Raw genomic sequence first — 18,695 nt, 5'->3', positions numbered from 1 at the left:
GCATTCTTATAGATTACTTTTATATCGTCTAAACATTAGCCCTACTTTAATGTCAATTTGTTTATGAAATATAAAACGTCCAATTAAAATTAAGGGAGCAATTTAAGTTCTTTTTGCCGTCATCTGGAAAATACGCGAGTGCTCCCGCCTTAGCCGATCCCAGGACATGAAGTATTTCTGTTTTAAACCACGAAGGCAAGCCAGTGGATATCAAACTTTGCGCAATAGTTAAGCTGGTAAATGCTTCAGGTTTTAACTTTACAATTCACTATATATAAAGTTAAAGTAAAAAAAAAAAAAAAAAAAAAGAGTTCTCTAACGCTGCATTCACGGTGCATATTCTTTCAGAGACTAATCTACTTCAACATGTACTGATAATGGAATATAACTGTCTAATAGTCTTAATAATTTTAATTTCAGGCCTATAATCCCCCTGGTCCACTAGAATATTTTCAAACCATAACCGGCCCGTGGCGTAAAAGAGGTTGGAGACCCTGCTGTAAGCCTACTGTAGTTTCTTAAAATTCATGAAACAACAGTAGCAGCAGCAGCAAAAATAATAGCGTTTAATCTACCTTTGTATTGTACTATTTGTCCTGTTGTCATTTGTTTCTTAGCAAAGTAAACAAACGTCATATATTTTGTTTGTTCTTTATGTCATTTAAGACTATACTTTTGGTTTACTAAACTGGTACTCTAAAGTCTGCTAACTAATTTTGTGCTTAATGCACTTTAATTGTGAGGAAGTAGTGCTGAATTCCAACTAAAGATGTCTAAACACCTGTCTAAATAAACTGCACGTGCTGTCAGTGATTTCTGCCACTGGAGGCCGCTCTTGTGCTGTATAACAGAGACTATCCCCAGTTTTCCGGAGGGCTCTACTTTAAAAAAAGACGAAGAATTTGTGTTACCACATCATTAGCAAGTTTGGATCGCTAAATCTTGAATGACTGTCAACTAGTGAAATGACATTTGAACTGAGACATCAGAGCTTGTGTTAAAGGGCAGATGCCAGACAAAGCCTCGATTCCAGGCTTGTTAACATAGAAATCCCTTTCGTAGAAGCCTCACTTTCTGTCCAGTCATGTGTGCAATTCACTTTGGGTGTCCTAACGTTCGACCCCCAGATCTTACTTCGCGGGTACATTTTCATTGGGACTTTAATAATTACATTTTTAAATACCCAGTCATACAAGTAATATGAAGAATACAAATTATTTCAGGAAAATTAAATATATGCATATGCAGTTAATATATGTGTACATCATTCTTCTTTTACATCATATTGATATTCGTACTGGCATTTAATGGCACTCTTCAGTGGGTAAGTTAATTTATCAGAGTCAGAAATTCAACAAACAAACACACACACTGTTAGGCTTTTATTTGTGCATATAACATGGATAGATCTGTGGAAACTGTGGTGAATGATTCTTCCGATGGAGCTTTGAAGGCTTTTGGCTGTTTTCAACACGCTCTAAGCTTTGAATCATTTCCCGAAACAGTCAGAGGAAAGTCTCTGTGCTTCAAGAGGCTTCATTTGCCTGTCACTCCTGTCAACTGCTGAATGAATGAGTGTCACGTCCCGCTTGTTTACTTTGGACCGGAAGACGCTCCCACTTTTGACGCAAGGCCTCAGGGGGCATAGGAAACTTGTGGATAGGGACTTGGACATTCGCAGACACTCTAGCAACAGTCCCAACCCAGAAAAACTATCAGCATGGATTTCTACATTGGTCGAAAACATGCTTGCTGATTTATTTATGTATTTATTTATTTCAGTGACCATATATGTATGGATGTAATGATACTGATGATGTAATGTAAGGATATATGGTCTTCAGGGCAAAAAGTGTAGATTTTAAAAATTAATTTAAAATAAAAGTTCTTTAAAGTTGTTTTGGGCCATTATGCTTCAACGCCTTATCTGTCAAATAAACTAAAACCGAAAGCACAATATGGCTCAATCCCTTCATCAAGTCTGTTTTCGCTGCGTGTTTCAAAGCAAAGCAGACACTTCGTTCAGGCAATCAGCTCATGATCCGGTGTCTTCTGCGCCTAAGAATGGATCAGTTCACAGTAAATGCAGTCAACTCGTTTATTGCATGTTCTGTGAGTTCAACATGAGTTTGGGAATGGATCAGCCAGCAGTTAGCCACTTCACTAGATTTGTGGTGAGATGCGTTTTTACAGTACAATTGTTACAATCTACAACAATTGTTTGTAGCATCTGGACCAATCAGACATACATTAATTATTACATTTAACAAATAGTCTTTAAACCCAACAAGCCCACGGGGGGGAAACCACGGGGAGCCTGAGCTGACACAGGGCGTGCCCGGTGGGCCCGACAGGCCCCAACCTATAGAGCTGTGGCTCTCGACCACAAAGAGCCAGACATTTCCACTTAATCCTGGAATTCATCTTCATGACTCACCTCAGTCAGTCAGGGGTTCTTTTAGACCTAAGAAGATGAGCTAGAACTCTTCGGAAAGTCTCTAAGTTGCGCCAGGCCTTGCGGCCTTGTCTTTCCATTCCCCAAAGATCACAGGACTTGAGCTGGGTCCCTCTCAGCTCTTGGTTCTTCTTCACTTTTCACATGGAAAGAAACTTCCAGTCACCATCGAGTCAGAACATCTTTGGAGTTCATCACTCTTTGAACCCAGAAGAACATGATAACGATTCCAAAACCACCGCTGCTCCAACCATCAAGACTAATACCAGAGACTGCATTCAGACACTTGTTTAACGACCAAGGCAATACAAGTATCGTACATTTAACTAAACAGAACAGAGGTTTAGTATAAGCTGTAGACAGCACTGATGGTTTCACTCAGGTGGTTAACTGACTCTTTTCATAGCTTCATTTCCTTGTCTCTCTCTAACTGCTTCTCACTGACCCTTCCCCCATGTATGAGTGACTTAATGTTTGTTTGTTTAGATTAGTTATGTGTTAGTCCTTCGTTAATAAACTCTTGTGCACAAATTACATGAGTGTTGATCCTGATTCTGCCTTGCAAATTAATGTCCCTTTACGATTCCGATTCGAGCTACATGCTTCCAAGTCAGTTTAATCACTGTTGTGTATTAATGCACTGCTTTAATTGATGCACGCAAACACACACACACACACACACACATAGAGAGAGGTCGGAGATTGCATTGCACTGCACACATACATACACTTGTTGTCAGAGCTTCCCCACAAATCTTATTAATGAAATAGCTTAGATATTAGATCGCTACATTACATTCCTCAGCAACGAGGTGGTAAAACCACTGTTTTTGAATAAATTTGTTGTTTGTAGAGAGAGACGCGCAGACACACAGCATGCAGGCAGGGTACACACACACGTACACACACACAACTGTCATCTCTCTCTCTTTCTCTCTCTCTCTCGGTTGATCGTCATAATTCTTTCAAATAAATGTGATCTTACCGCACTATTTCATCTCTGTGATGATTTGAAGCAGGCAGAATGCTAGAGTGTGTGTCATAGCTGACGAAAATAACCATCTTTTTTACCCATTTGTCAAATATTGCACTGCAAAGAGCAAAACTACTTTTAACTTGTCTATAACTTGGCAAATAACCATGGAATAAGCAGGATAATCAATGGCTTGCCGTGCATTAAAGGATTTTAAATGCACTTTCCGGAGGCAAGCGTTCTTAGCCTCCAAATCACGCATTTAATATCCTTTAATGCACGGCAAACTGTTGACTATCTCTTACTTTTTTAAAACTATTATTTAAATAAAATACAGTATTAAATACCACAAATATTATTATTATTATTATTATTATTTTTAAATAATATTTCATAAACATAACAGCCACCATAAGAGTTGCTAGGCAATTCAGTCACATGTACACAGGCAGCGCTCTGATATACAGCATTGAATTTACATAAACATGATGAGATTTTGCCAAAATGATTTGCTCTGGAACAAATAATAGACTAATGAGACCAAAGACTGCCTGTTAGATTTACCCAAAACAAATTATATTATGCCTGAATAAGATATTTCACATAAAAGATGTTCATATATAGTCCACAAGATAAAATAATAGTTGACTTTATAAAAATGACCCCGCTCAAAAGTTTACATACACTTGATTCTTAATACTGTGTTTTTACCTGAATGATCCTCAGCTGTGTTTGTTTGTTTAGTGATAGTTGTTCATGAGTCCCTTGTTTGTCTTGAAACAAAACTGTCTGCTGTTCTTCAGAAAAATCCTTCAGCTCCCACAAATTCTTTGGTTTTCCAGCATTTTTGTGTATTTGAACCCTTTCCATCAATGACTGTATGATGTTGAGATCCATCTTTTCACACTGAGGGACTCATATGTAACTATTACAGAAGATTCATGCAGTGGTGGGGTAAAAACTTTTGAACAGAATGAAGATGTATACATTTTTCTTATTTTTCCTAAATCATATTTTTAATTTAGTACTGCCTTTCAGAAGCTACAGAAAATACAATACAATATAAGTTAAATTTACCCTGATCTTCAAATTTAAAAACTTTTCACCCCCTGCATCGTGTAAGTCGCTTTGGATAAAACCATCTGCTAAATGATTAGCTGTCTGTTTTTTATTTCTTTCTTTTTTTGTCTATTTTTTTTATTTATTTATTTATTTTTATTTTTATTTTTTACTTATTTTTTTTTATTTATCTTTTTTTTCAAACAATAATATTTTAAGTGAATTCTATGTATATATTATGTTTATAAAAATTTTAATAGTAACAGTTAAAAAAAACACTCATGCTTGTCTTAGTTCATATAAACTGTCATTATAGTATATAGAGTATAAAAACATCCTTGCATCGTACAACATTTAAATGCATTGAACAGTTGCTTATCATATTTCAAAATGTTGCACTCGATTTCACACGTTTTAGTCTGGAATTACAGTTTGGGAAATGCCGCAAGTAAAAGCGGTCCAGTTTCTGTCACAACAACACATTATCTACTGCAAAAAGAAACATTACTTAAGCCAGGCTCACACTGTACTATTTTGGCCACAATTTGGCTCTCTGAGACAAATTTCACAAATCCTAAAAGATTCCTCCATTCCTAGGCTAAAATCTGTAGTTTTTGATTGTTAGTTTGACATGTTCACCGACAGCCGATTAGTGACCATTGCAACCAAATCTTACTTCAAACGAAATTCTGGCAGTGTCAGAAGATTTGGTGCACAGTCCTGCAGTGTGACTTCTCCTGTGACAACACAAATTGTATTGGACTTAAATATACGATCAAAAATGATGGGAAAAGTAATTTTCGCTGTCATCAGGAAAAATGCAAGTGATTCCATCAGCACCATTGTTGACCCCAGGAGGTTAACCCTGACTGTCTAGTGACAATGTAGAAATACTTTGTGTTTGTTCTTAAGTACATTTGTACTTAAATGGCGTCTAACTGTTTCTGATCATTTCAATTTTGTTGTTGAAACTACAGAAGAAATAACAGCTTTTGCATAAATTAATGACATCTGACTGCCATGATGTGGACTGTTGCTATGTGTTTGTAGGTTGTCTGGATGTATGGTGACGGAGGAAGGCTGTTTTTATTTGTCTTCAGCTCTGAGTTCAAACCCCTCACACCTGAGAGAGCTGGATCTGAGCTACAATCACCCCGGAGATTCAGGAGTGAAGCTGCTCTCTGAAAAACTCAAGAATCTGGACAAACTCAAGTATGTTGATCAGCAATCAGCATTTGTCTCTGTGTGAACTAGACTGTCAGTCAGTGCAGTTTCATTGTTAGGCCAGTAGATGGAGGTAAGGGACTGTCTTTATGAGTAAGTCAGGTTATAAATAGAAACTCTGCACATGCTTACGCATGTTAGGGATTTCTCTGATTGTTTTATATTAGTTGTTACTTGTTGCTTTTGTGCACTGCATTAGTACATAAATAGAAACTCTCATTTGTTTTAATATTCTTGTTTTATATTAGTTGTTCTTGTTGCTTTTGTGCAATACATGAATAGCACTTCATTTGTTTTAGATATTTTATATTTGGATATTTCTATTTTGCGGGAGTCCCGCAAATCGTTTTTTCTATTGCTTCCCGCACACACAAGTCTCTGCCCGCCTGCGCCCGTGCCCGCACCCGCACCCGCACCCGCTCTCGCCCATCAAGTCTTGTCCTGCACCGCTCTCTGTTGCATCGAGTCCAGTACCTGTGGATTAGAGACCTGCACTCCTGCTGGACTTAACTCAACAGAGAGTGGTGTGGGACAAGACTTGATGGGCGAGTGCGGGTAAGGGTGCTGGCATGGGCAGGCAGAGACTCATGTGAAGACAATAGAAGTTGACGTGTTGCTCTTCGCACCCGGTACATTCTCAAGAAGTTTTAATGTGCCGTGCTGCCATTTCAGGTGTTTTAAATTGAATATTGAGTTTTTCACGGTTGAAAAGGTTTCCTTCCCCTCTAATTGACAATGCACGATAATGTTCTTGCCTTTGACAGAAATAAACTCAAATTAATGATTGTATTTCCAGCTACAGAACTCGTACTTTTCTCTCTCCATACTGACTTTGTTTTCATTGGTAGTATCTGCCTCACAGACACTTACCAGTCAAACTAGGTCTCAGGTAGAGGACGTTGCGTGTGCTAGCCAACACCCTTTTTACGATCTAGATGATAAAACACATTCTGTTCAGCAATTATGTAACACAGCGGTAACACATGCTTGTAACTATACTCTAATTACTCATTTGAAAATTATAACGCATTAAATTCCTCCGTTACTAAAAAAATAATCAAATTACTGTAACGCATTACAAAGTAATGCATTACTGCCCAACACTGATGACAAGTCACACTGGTAGTGGGCTACTCCATAGCGCTGTCATCCCGACACGGTCATCTAAAATAGTCTGAATGTCAACACTTATATAGAGGTGTACCATACTGATTCAAGATTAGACACAAACACAGGTTGGAAGATGGATTCATGATTTACCTGCTCATTATATCAGTTTTGTACATGGTGTACCTTTAAATGCTGATTAATTCATGAACGAAACAGTGTTAAAAAGGTGTTAAAATTCATTTACTCCATTTTACAAGGCTCAGTCAATGATCAACGCATCACCTGTGTAATGCTGAAGCTGATGTTTCACTTCGTAGCGATCAACTGCATTGATTTAATGCATTGATGAGCACTGATGTCAGTGCCAGTCATGGGAAATCCTCTTAAATGTTCAAAGGATACTACGACAAAGATATTGCTTTCATCTTCTGACTAATGTTGGCAAACTGATGTTTTTCTTATCAAATATAGGTCCTTTGTTTGTCCTGAGCAGTTCATCTGCCTGCTGTTCTTCAGAATAAATCCTCCAGCTTCCGCACATTATTTGTTTTTTCCAGGATCTTCTGCATAATTGAACACTTTCCAAAGTCCGGTCGGGCAAGTGGTTCAAATTTTTACTTGCCTGGTCAAAATTTTCACTGGTTTTTGACCCATGTTATCTTTTATTTTAATAAATAAGCTTATATGACATCAAAATTTTACACATCAATTAAATTACATCTTCTAATTCTCGATTCTAATTTTGATATCACAGCAAAACCTACTAGACTAACAAATGAAAAGATGCTTTAGGGAAAAACAGCAGATGGACTGACTGAACACAAATTCAGTCTCCACCGGCAGGTGGCGCTTATGGAATAATGATACAGTCTTTCCCTGGTTACCACTATAAACAAAGCAGTGCCGTGTTTATGAACTCAACTTTAAATGCATTATACAGAGACAAATGAAAAGAAAACGCCATGTAAACATTTCTTAAAACAGTAATTTCCCCTGGTCAAGGCCTGCTAATTATTTGAGTTCTATGTCCATGGAATATGGCAGTAGTCAGCCAAAAAAACACAAGCAGAGATGTTGGTGTGGTGTGGACAGGACTGGAATAAACGTTTGTCCAGGTCAGAGGTGAAGCCAAGGCCACACTGTTAAAAATTCCAGGGAATTTACAGAATTAGAGAGTATTATTTTACAACAAATGACTGTATTCAGAATTGTACTGTGAAACAACTGCTGAGATTTATCTTTGAAAGATGTGACATCAATACTCAACATACAAAACAACAATGGTAACACTCAACTAATAAAAACAGCACTTACAGCGTAAACTAGCAACACAAACTCCTAAAAGTGAACCAAAAACAAGTCCAATAACACAAATAAAACCAACAATAATAATAATAATAATAATAATAATAATAATAATAATAAAAATTCACAGCATAATCTATTCATGCTGCATTGCATGCTGGGAACCTTCATAGTACATCTGCACTGTAGAAACTATCGGGATTTTTCGTGTACTGCTGCGCCACATCCAGTGTAGACAGCATCACTGATTATAATGGGTTCTATAGTATTTTGTCACATTGCGTTTTGATTTGCCGCTCGTGTCTGGTATAGACACGGTGTGAGAGTGCAGTTAGATAGAAGAGAAGTCCCAGTGAAAGTAATGTAATTATTATAACCTGGAATATACTGTCATTTCACACTCAAATGTTTAACAGTGCATCATTCACCAAAGGTCATCATCCCCTCGGCCACCCTGCTCAAAATTGTCATTCCTTTTTTTTTTTTTCTTGAGAAGAACTGAGTTTATTTAGACACAGAACCGTCTATGTATGTCCACAACACAGACTTTTCAAGAGAGGGAGTAAAAAAAAAAAAAGACTCCACAAGGCACCGCGAGAGGCAGCTGCTACTGACCCGTCATCACTTTAGCTGTTCATTTCATGGACTGGTTTTATTTGGTTTAATGTGCTTTAGACCGGTTCAGTCTCTGTGAAACCAGAGACTGTTTTTTGCTGTGAGATTTAGTCAGTGAGAGACAGAGTCTGAAAGTGTGTGAGAGCTGTAACCCTGATGTTATAGTGTTCTCAAAGTTTAGCATGTATGTTTAATGTATGGTTTAACATGTTGTTTTATCTTGATTAAATTGTTTTCATAATCACTGGAAGCCAAGATCATAATTAAAAATTCAATAATATGATTTTGTGTTTACTGACTGAATGTGACTCTGTGTGTTTTGTAGTGTGGATCATGGAGGACAATCCAGGATTACAGCAGGACTACACAAATGTATGTACACACACACACACACACACACACACAAGCACTGAGCGTTGTTCATCTGGTGAGTTGGAGCGACGCCACGATCAACGCGTGTTTTCAAATGGGGCCAAACGATGACAAACTGTTCTGTTCCATAACTCCTGACGATTGCCGCAAACCGGTTGCGGAATTTATCAACCATGTCCTTGCTCTTTGTCATTCCAATTTCTTTGTCGATGTGGAAGATTCTAATCTTCCCCCCATTTGTAAACACGCGGCCACTCCAACTCACCACCAGCCAGCGTCCTCCAAGTGCTGCTCCAACGAGCTCACTCCCTCCGGTCCTCCCTCGCTCAACCCAGAACCCGCGGCCCGCTCTTGGACTCAGGCATCGGCCAGCTCATGGACTCCAGCCACACCCCTGTGCTCTGGATTATCAACTGTCAATATGGCCTCAAGAGCCTGAGCTTCCTCCAGAGCATTTGTTTCCCTGCTGTTCCTGTTCCTTGTGGATGTGATTAATAAACTCTATGCTCTGAGTTCCTCGTTCCTACTCCTCATTCCCTGCAAACCACGCCGTGACAATAATGTGATAAGAGCTCGCTCAGGTACTGAGGAGCTAAACTTTACAAGTAATTAGCAAGATTTTATAATCTATACAATGTTTAACAGGGAGCCAGTGCAGTGTTGACAGAACCGGGCTAATATGGTCATACTTTATGGTTCTAGTAAGAACTCTAGCTGCTGCATTTTGGACCAGCTGGAGTTTGTTTATTAAGCGTGCAGAGCAACCACCCAGTAAAGCATTACAATAATCTAACCTTGAGGTCATAAACGCATGAATTAATGTTTCAGTATTTGTGTGTCTCTACCAGATGGGTCTGTAGTCTCAAAGAAACTCAGAATGGCATTGTGCCCAAAGCACGACTCGTAGCTAGAGGTTTTGAAGAGCTTAATATTCATGAGCTGTAGAAAGTTTCCTCAACCTGTGCTTCTGACTCTCTAGCTGTAATCTGTCAAAATAAGTGGCAAGTCCATTCTATGGACATCAAATCTGCTTTCTTGCAGGGCATGCAGTTGACCAGAGAAATCTATGTCTGCCCCCCTCCTGAAGCAGGGAAGGAAAATGTTCTATGGAAACTAAACAAGTGTGTTTACGGCCTTGCAGATGCATCATTGTATTGGTACAACAAAGTGAAAGAAATCATGCTGAGCACAGGTGGTAAAATGTCTAAAGTAGATCCAGCAGTATTCTAATGGTTGGCTGAACAATGTAAGGTTACTGGAGTACTTGCATGTCATGTTGATGTTTTTCTTTGGGCAGGCTCACAAAACTTCTCAACAGATGTGATACTATACTAAAGTCTGCATTACATGTTGGACGTGAGGAACATGAAAATTTCTGCTATGTGGGAATGGACTTTGTTACTATTAGTGGTGTAGTTCATGTATATCAGCATAGTTACATTGAAAACCTTCAGCCTATTCGGCTGCAAGCAGCACGTGCAGAGCAGAAGGATGTCTCTCTTAATGAGACTGAAAAAGAGCAGCTTAGGTCAAAAATAGGACAAATACTGTGGGTTGCAAAACAAACCAGACCAGATATTATGTTTGATGTATGCAGTCTAGCATCAAATATAAAGTATGCTACAGTCCAGTCTATTCACGAGACAAATAAGGTCATTAGAAAGCTTAAATCTGAAAAGGTGACTTTCAGGTTTCAAAATTTGGGAAACAGCGATGCAATAAACTTTGTCGTTTTCAGTGATGCGTCCCTTGGAAATCTCCCTGATGGGGTACGCAAGGGGGGACACTGATTGGTCTCATGGGAGAAAGAGGGAAGTTTTCTCCTCTCTGTTGGCAATCCAAGAAAATTAGACGTGTGGTGAGGAGTACCCTGGCAGGGGAAATGCTAGCCCTGTCAGATGGAATCGATAATGCCATTTTTTTGGCTACTCTCTTTTCTGAACCTACTACTGGAAATGCTGAGCTGAATACACCCCCGTTGATCTGTGTGACAGAAAACCACTCTCTGTTTGGTGCCCTTAAGTTAGGGTCTCTGAGAAACGTCTTCGAAATAAGCAGCATAAAGGAGCTCATACAGAGTAAAAGAGTCAAGAAGGTTCTCTGGTCGGACACAAAAACTCAACTCTCTGACTGTCTTACAAAAAAAGGAGCATCAGCCCTGATGTTATTAAAAGTACTCAGTGAAGGACTATGGTGCTATTAAAAGCACGTAGTTAAGGACTGGGACACAAAAAAAAAAAAAAAAAAATTGAAAAGACTCTATGGTAACCTGTAGTCTTTGCTTTGTATGTTTTTCTTGTGTTTATATTTTATTTGTTTTTGTTTTTTTAGTATAGGGAGATTAACATGTTATTTTCTCCCTTGTTATTTGAGGTTAGCGCATGCACCGGTTCAAAAGGTGAGCGCGCCGGGAAAAGGGGGCAGTGTTGTGTTGGAATAGAGTTTTGTAGTGTGTTGCTGATGAGGGAGACAAAGAGGGTAAAAAAAAAAAGTGTGCTCTCTGTGCAATGTAAACGTCGTGTTTACTTGAGTTTAAGAGAGATGTGGTTTTCGAAGGAAAGATTGCTATCAAATAGCACACCTAGGTTCCTAACTGATGACGAAGAATTGACAGAACAGCCATCAAGTATTAGACAGTGTTTTAGGTTATTACACACAGAGGTTTTAGGTCCGATAATTAGCGCCTGTTTTTTCAGGATTTAGAAGTAAGAAATTACTTGTCATCCAGTTTTTCATATCACCTATGAATTCCATTCGTTTTTTAATTGGGTATGTTTCACCAGGCCTTGAGTTTAAATGCAGACATTGAGCCAAAAACCCATCACCAAACACCAATGACTTGTACATATGGGTACAGTCATTTTAAACACTTACAAAACTCTTGCAACAAACATGTAAATACAGATTTTTTAATACATGATTTTTGTTTCCGTCTTTGTTGCCACAGTTTTGGAAGTGCCTTTTCCTGTTCTACAGAAGGGGGTGTCCCAATACTTTTGTCCATATGGTGTACGTATATGTCATTGGTGTTGGGTGATGAGTTTTTGGCTCAAGGTCTGCATTTAAAGTCACACCAGAGGTGTTCAGCTGAGATTACGACTTGGCTTTCTGCAGACCAGTCAAGTTCTTCCACACTCATTCAGTCAATCATTTGTTTTTGAACCTTGCCTTATACACAGAGGCACTGTCATGTTAGAATAGAAAAGGGTCCTGTCCAAACTGTTGCTGTAAAATTAGAAGCACACAATCCCCAAGAATACCATTATATGCTTCAACATTAAGATTTGTACTTACTAAGGTAGTCAAACCTGTTCATTAGAAGGGGGTGTCCCAATACTTTTGGCAATATATATAATGTATATTAATATGCAATTAATCACAGAAAAAATGTGTGATTAATTAGTTAATTGTTTTTTTAATCGATTGACAGACAGCACTAATGTTACCCTTTTATAAATGCTATTGTTTGTTCATTTTACTGCTGAATATGTATTTCTATTTAATTTCTAATTTTATAGGCCCCCCAGAAAGAGATCATGATGGCCCCCATCAAATTTTGAATTCGATACTCAAACTCAATTCATATGAAACTAATTGAATACCCCTAATTTAACAGCTTAAAGTAACACTCCACTTTTTTTGAAAATAGGCTCATTGTCCAACTCCCCTAGAGTTAAACAGTTCAGCCGATCGATATATATATATATATATATATATATATATATATATATATATATATATATATATTTTAAAAAAATATTTTGTTGGTTTAACTTACGAATTGTACATGATGTGGGAACATCTACAATAACTGGTAGCCAGCCAGTAGATGTAACCTGATCTCTCCATTTAGGTCAAATTGTCACCATTGTTGAGATTCATGCGCTGATTCTTGATCTTTGTGTGAGTCAAAAAAAAGACACGGCTCAAAACACTTCCAATATAATAAAAGAGAAAAATCACAATATCTGATTGTCATGACATTATGAGACTAACAGCTCACATTCTCAAACACCAGACTCCTGATGTGACCTGTGAGTCTGACTATATGACTCAATCAATAATAATCAACATCTGATCAGAGTTTCTCTTACAGCAGCTGCAATAACAAATGTGCTTTACAAATACACAGTTACAGCAGTCAGAGAAAAACTGAAGTTAAGTATTCAAGAATCAAGAGCCCAGTTAAATCAAACTCTTATCTCCACAATAGTGACTTCAAACCTGATTATTTTCAATAAAACATCATCAACATCTAAACCTCATTTCTCAATAAGAAGTTTAGTATGAAAGAAATAAAGTCAGACTGGATTGTAATAAATGTAAGAGAGAGATATGTTGGTGATTTTTTAACTATTTTGAAGAGTAGCGCTGTCCATTGTGATTTTCACTTTGCTGCAACTTAAAATATCGAATCATTTCAAATCATAATTTCTCACTGAACCAACATTCACTAATCATCATGGAGCAGGTGTGCATGTTTTGAATGTGTTTGTTCTGAGCATTACTGGAAGTTGTATGCTGGGTCAATGTGATGGATTTAAGTTGAAATAACATTCTCTCATTTTATGTTACATAATCTTGATTGAAATACTGGAGGAATATGTTAGTTACTTATATGTGCCAAATGTCCTGCTGTCAGCTGGTGGCACTATGCCTATAACTGAATATTGGAATGTAGATTTTTTTTAATCAAACATATGAAGTTTGGTGCAGATTAAACATGATATGCTGGAGTTAGTGTAAGAGATGACATATCCTGCTGCCAACAGGTGGCACTATGAGTATAACTGAATATTGGCCTTTAGGTGTCTTCAGGTCAGGACTCTTACCAAACGTGAAATTTTTGGACAGATCAGACATTGCACGTTTAAGTTAGTGTAAAACAAGTCATTTCCTGTTGCCAGCAGGTGGCGCTATGATAATAACTGAATATTGGCCTTTAGATGTGTTCAGGACCAGATTCTTATCAAACATGTGAAGTTCGGGGCAGATCAGACTTTGTATGGTTGAGTTATAACAACTTCCTGTTTCATGGCGAAACATTGAAATTTGACAGCCCGCCACGGACACGCCCTTCAACGAAAACTCAAGATCTTCGAAATTTATCATCACAGAGGGCTTTAGTTTAGACTGACCCATTTTGGTGTTGATCTGAATAAATCTCTAGGCATTTGTTTGTTCAAGTAAGACCCTTCTTCCTCGGCTGGGATCGTTTACAACCGCATTTGTGATCGTTTGAAGCTGCATTTAATCTACATTTTGGAAATTCAAACTCGGGGCACCATATCAGTCCATTATATGGAGAAAAATGCTGAAATGTTTCCCTCAAAAAACAATTTCTTTACGACTGAAGAAAGAAAGACATGAACATCTTGGATGACAAGGGGTTGAGTACATTATATGTGAATCTTTGTTCTTGAAGTGGACTTCTCCTTTAATCTAAACTAAATGATGTCATATATATGTGTCATATATATGTGTCACGTTTAGTCGATAAAACACTTCAGCAAAGGATACGCCTGTGTCTCCTCACTCACGACTCCTCAGGAAGCCTCCTCACTCCTCGATCCTCACCTCCTCACGGTGCAATCAGAGAATTGAGACGTTCTACAAGATGGCTGAGCTCGATCGGTTTCCGGGTCATAGGATGGAGGACGGAGGAGCGAGGAGACGAGGAGGGATTTTGAGAAGCACCCCGAGTTGCACATGCTCTAACCTTCCTCATTTCTTCTTCTGTGGTTTTGTTGCACATTAGCAACACATTAGCGCACTGCTGCCTCTCACTGGTGTGTTCATGTCATTGCTTTTTTGTAGCTACTTGAAGTAGTCAAAGCAGGAAGTTAATTGTTTTATACACCTTGTTATATTTCAATAAAATTTATTTTACTGTGGAGTTTTTCTCTAGCACTCTATTCTAATTCTATTTTATCTACTTGCTTTATTTAAAAAAGGCCTCTAACACTGGCATTATCTGTTCTCTTTCTATTCTTTTGACTTGTTTTATTGTTATTTATTATAAAAACAAAACAAAAAATCTCTTGCTACATGTACAGTACTTGCATGTTGTTGCTCTTTTGTTGGTTTTGATTGCTTCCGTTGGTTAAAAGCGTCTGCTAAATCACTAAATGTTCATCTAAATGTAAACGTTTTGGAGAAAAATAAAGTCCGTTAAAGTACATTATAACACTGATTATTCTGTGATTTTTCTACAGGTGTTATTAAAAAGATGAATTTTCAATAAATTAAATAAAGGTTGAACAAACACGCCCGTCCCCTGATCAGGATTATTTATAAACACACACATTTATAACTGTCGTCTTAAAGGAAAAGGTTAAAGATGATGTGTTTGTGTGTCTGATTAATAATTGATTCATGATTCCTGATTCTGATGTGTTTTCTCTCCATCAGATTCCCATCAGTTCACTCTGGATCTGAACACCGTGAATAAACACCTCCGTCTGTCTGAGAACAACAGAGTGATTACATTCACTTACACAGATCATCAGTATCCTGATCATCCAGACAGATTTGATCATTATTCTCAGGTGTTGTGTGGTGAGAGTGTGTGGGGACGCTGTTACTGGGAGATTGAGTGGAGTGGGATTGTGTTTATATCAGTGTCATATAAGAGCATCAGCAGGAAGGGACGGGGTAAAGAGTGTGTGTTTGGATCTAATGATCAGTCCTGGAGTTTGTTCTGCTCTCCTGACAGTTACTCATTCAGACACAATAACATAGAGACTGATCTCCCTGTAAAGCCCATCAGCAGTAGAATAGGAGTGTCTGATGATGATGATGATGATGATGATGATTTTAGTAGAATAGGAGTGTTTGTGGATGTGAGTGCAGGAACTCTGTCCTTCTACAGCGTCTCTGACACAATGAGTCTCATCCACACAGTTCAGACCACATTCACTCAGACGCTCTATCCTGGGTTTGCTGTTTATTATAAATCATCAGTGAAACTGTGCTGATGAATGAGAATAGACTGATGAGAGATTCTACCCATAATGCTTTGAGCTGATGATGAATCAGTAACAGTGAGATGCTATTGAGTCTCTTCATCACATTAATATGAACATGAATCTAAATAAATGTGTCAAATGAATCCTGATCTAGACAGTAAATCAGTGTTTCTGTGCTTTTCTCACGTCAATCATCTGTATTATTACTATCAAAATCAGTCTGATATCTGATCATTCCTGTGATTTTTCTCTATTGTTTGTAATAAAACACAATATCAAATCGTCTTGAGATCATATTTTAATTGATGATAAATGTGTGAATTGTCTGAATGCTGCATGAAGCATGAACAAAATCCATTCATCGACTGAATCAGCTTCAGTTTCTGAGATGATCAAATATAACAGCATTTAATCAAATATATTTACTGTAATTACAGTAAAGACATCTTCAGTTATTCTGAGATCTTGCCAGAATATTTACTTCCTAAAATATTGTTTTTCTTCTGAGTAGTTTTAATGACAGTATATTCACTCAACAAAAAACAATTATTTCATTTCACGAGTTCGCCTGCCCATCCAGTCCTAATGGGCAATGGTAAACAAACTTGGCTTGTTGTCCTTAATGGAGGCTCGAACCCGAGGCTCAGCTTGAGCGCAGAGTTCAACCCCCCCAAAAAGTGCTTACAAGAGACAGCAAGCCGGGCATCCAACTGCGAGTAGTTTTTGTGATACGAGTAGAGAAAACCTTTATTGATTCAATCTCTCCCCCCCCAAGAATGTGCAGAATACATTTCCCTGTTGCCGCATTAGGGCAATATAAGGCAGGTGAAGGGCTAACAAACGAGATCGCTCCTGTAGGAGAGGGGTGGGAAAGCACTGCTGCGGCAGTGACGTAAAGAAACATTTTCATTGGAGGAGAAATCTCTGCTCTTGCAAAACTGGAAGAAAATTAATATATGAAGATTAGTCAGGGCGCTGCAAGGGTGCTGCGCAAAATCACTGCTGCGGCAGTGAGAAGTGGAATGTAGCATGACATCAGCTGCAAGGGAAGTGGGGGAGGCTATTGCTGTGGAGGTGAGAAAGAGATTTAATATACCTGCTCTTAGACCGGTGGAGGAAATCACTGCTGCGGCAGTGAGAAATGGAGGTTAGTATGACGTCTGCTGCAAGAAAGGTGGGGATGTCCTTGCTGCGGAGGTGAGAAATAGTGATTTAGAATGGAAACTCCTCCAAGACCAGTGGAAGAAATCTGACCTCTACACATCTGCTGAGACCGGTAGAAGAATTCACTGCTGCAGCAGTGAGAAATAGAGTTTGATATGATGTCTGCTGAGGCCTGTGGGAGAATTCACTGCTGCGGCAGTGAGAAATAGGAGTTGGTATGACTTCTGCTGCAAGATTTATTAATTATTAATTCACTGCTGCGGCAGTGAAGTAATAAGTGATTTTGTTAGGGTAAATCACTGCAGTGTCAAAAAGAGATAACAAAGCTGATTTGAGAATGGTGGGAAATGTCACTGCTGCGACAGAGACATACTGAAGAATTTCTGGAAGACAGACCCAATGAGAGGGAACCCAAAGACATACAGTTGCCTGAAAGAAATCTTAAGGTGGATGGCTCACTGTGCTGTTTAAATCATTTTAAGTTTAAGTGCGACTTTAGAAAGCTCAGCTGGCCAGCAATGCGACAATGCCAAGACAGGGTTTCTTTGAGCATAACAAGCTATTTTCACAAATATGACTCGCGGGTAATCATCCATGCTCAGTCAGTTTCTCTTTCCTTCGCTGTCTGTTTGGGCTTGTTAAGAATAAATCTACGCAGCCTCTGTAGAAATCAGCATGGTACACATTATCATTGACTTATGTATAGGCGTAGAACAAGCAGGGCATGAACTTACAGAAAAAGGAAAAAACATGTGAATATAGCGGTTGCTGCGGTTTTTGCAATCCTCTGTGGTTGGTTGGTCAATAATGTGGTATTGCGATGACTGCAACAGCCCAATGGGAATCTTGTGGTTGCTGAGAAATGGCAAATGAGAATCCAGTTGACTGGGTAGAAATTTTTGGATGTATTGAAAGGAGGACAGTGTATGGGTTAATGAATTAATTAATAGCAGGGCATTGCTGACCGAAGTTTAGTTTAACTGTATTAGTTCGGCAGAACTTGATCTGCATTTGTTGGGACAATAGATTACGGTGCACTCCACTGAATTGACCCAATGGAAGGAAATGCATAGGAGGCCATTCTTTGACCACAGGGTACTGGACACAAGAAGCCCAGGGAGAAATCTCTGCTGAGGCAGATAAGTAACAAAATGTAATCATGAAGCTACTGTAAAATTGAGTAATAAAGAAATGTAATGTGCTAATGAAACGGGTGAGACATCAAGTACTGATGATACAAGCCATTTAAAGTATTCTACTTCATAAGCCAAAGTATGTAGCATCACGGCACATGGCTGACTTTAGTTAGCCTGAACTGTGCAGACCATCTTCAGAAACATGGAAAAGAAGATGGTTTAAACATGACAGACAACTGTGGTAGCACTGATTCTACTTGCTTATTTACTAAGGGATGAAAGCAATTGAGACATTCACATGCAAATATTCATAC

General features: G+C 38.5%; 1 pseudogene; it reads left to right on the top strand.

Annotated features, from left to right (window-relative positions):
* LOC127166040 (NACHT, LRR and PYD domains-containing protein 12-like) overlaps window positions 1-16,356 on the top strand; it is a 44,095-nt pseudogene extending 27,739 nt beyond the window's left edge.
* Window positions 16,357-18,695: the final 2,339 nt, after the last annotated feature.

The sequence above is a fragment of the Labeo rohita genome, chromosome 5 (assembly GCF_022985175.1).
Source record: "Labeo rohita strain BAU-BD-2019 chromosome 5, IGBB_LRoh.1.0, whole genome shotgun sequence".
NCBI classification, from domain to species: domain Eukaryota; kingdom Metazoa; phylum Chordata; class Actinopteri; order Cypriniformes; family Cyprinidae; genus Labeo; species Labeo rohita.
The sequence above is the reverse complement of the archived record's forward strand: the minus strand, read 5'-3'. Positions and strand labels throughout refer to the sequence as shown.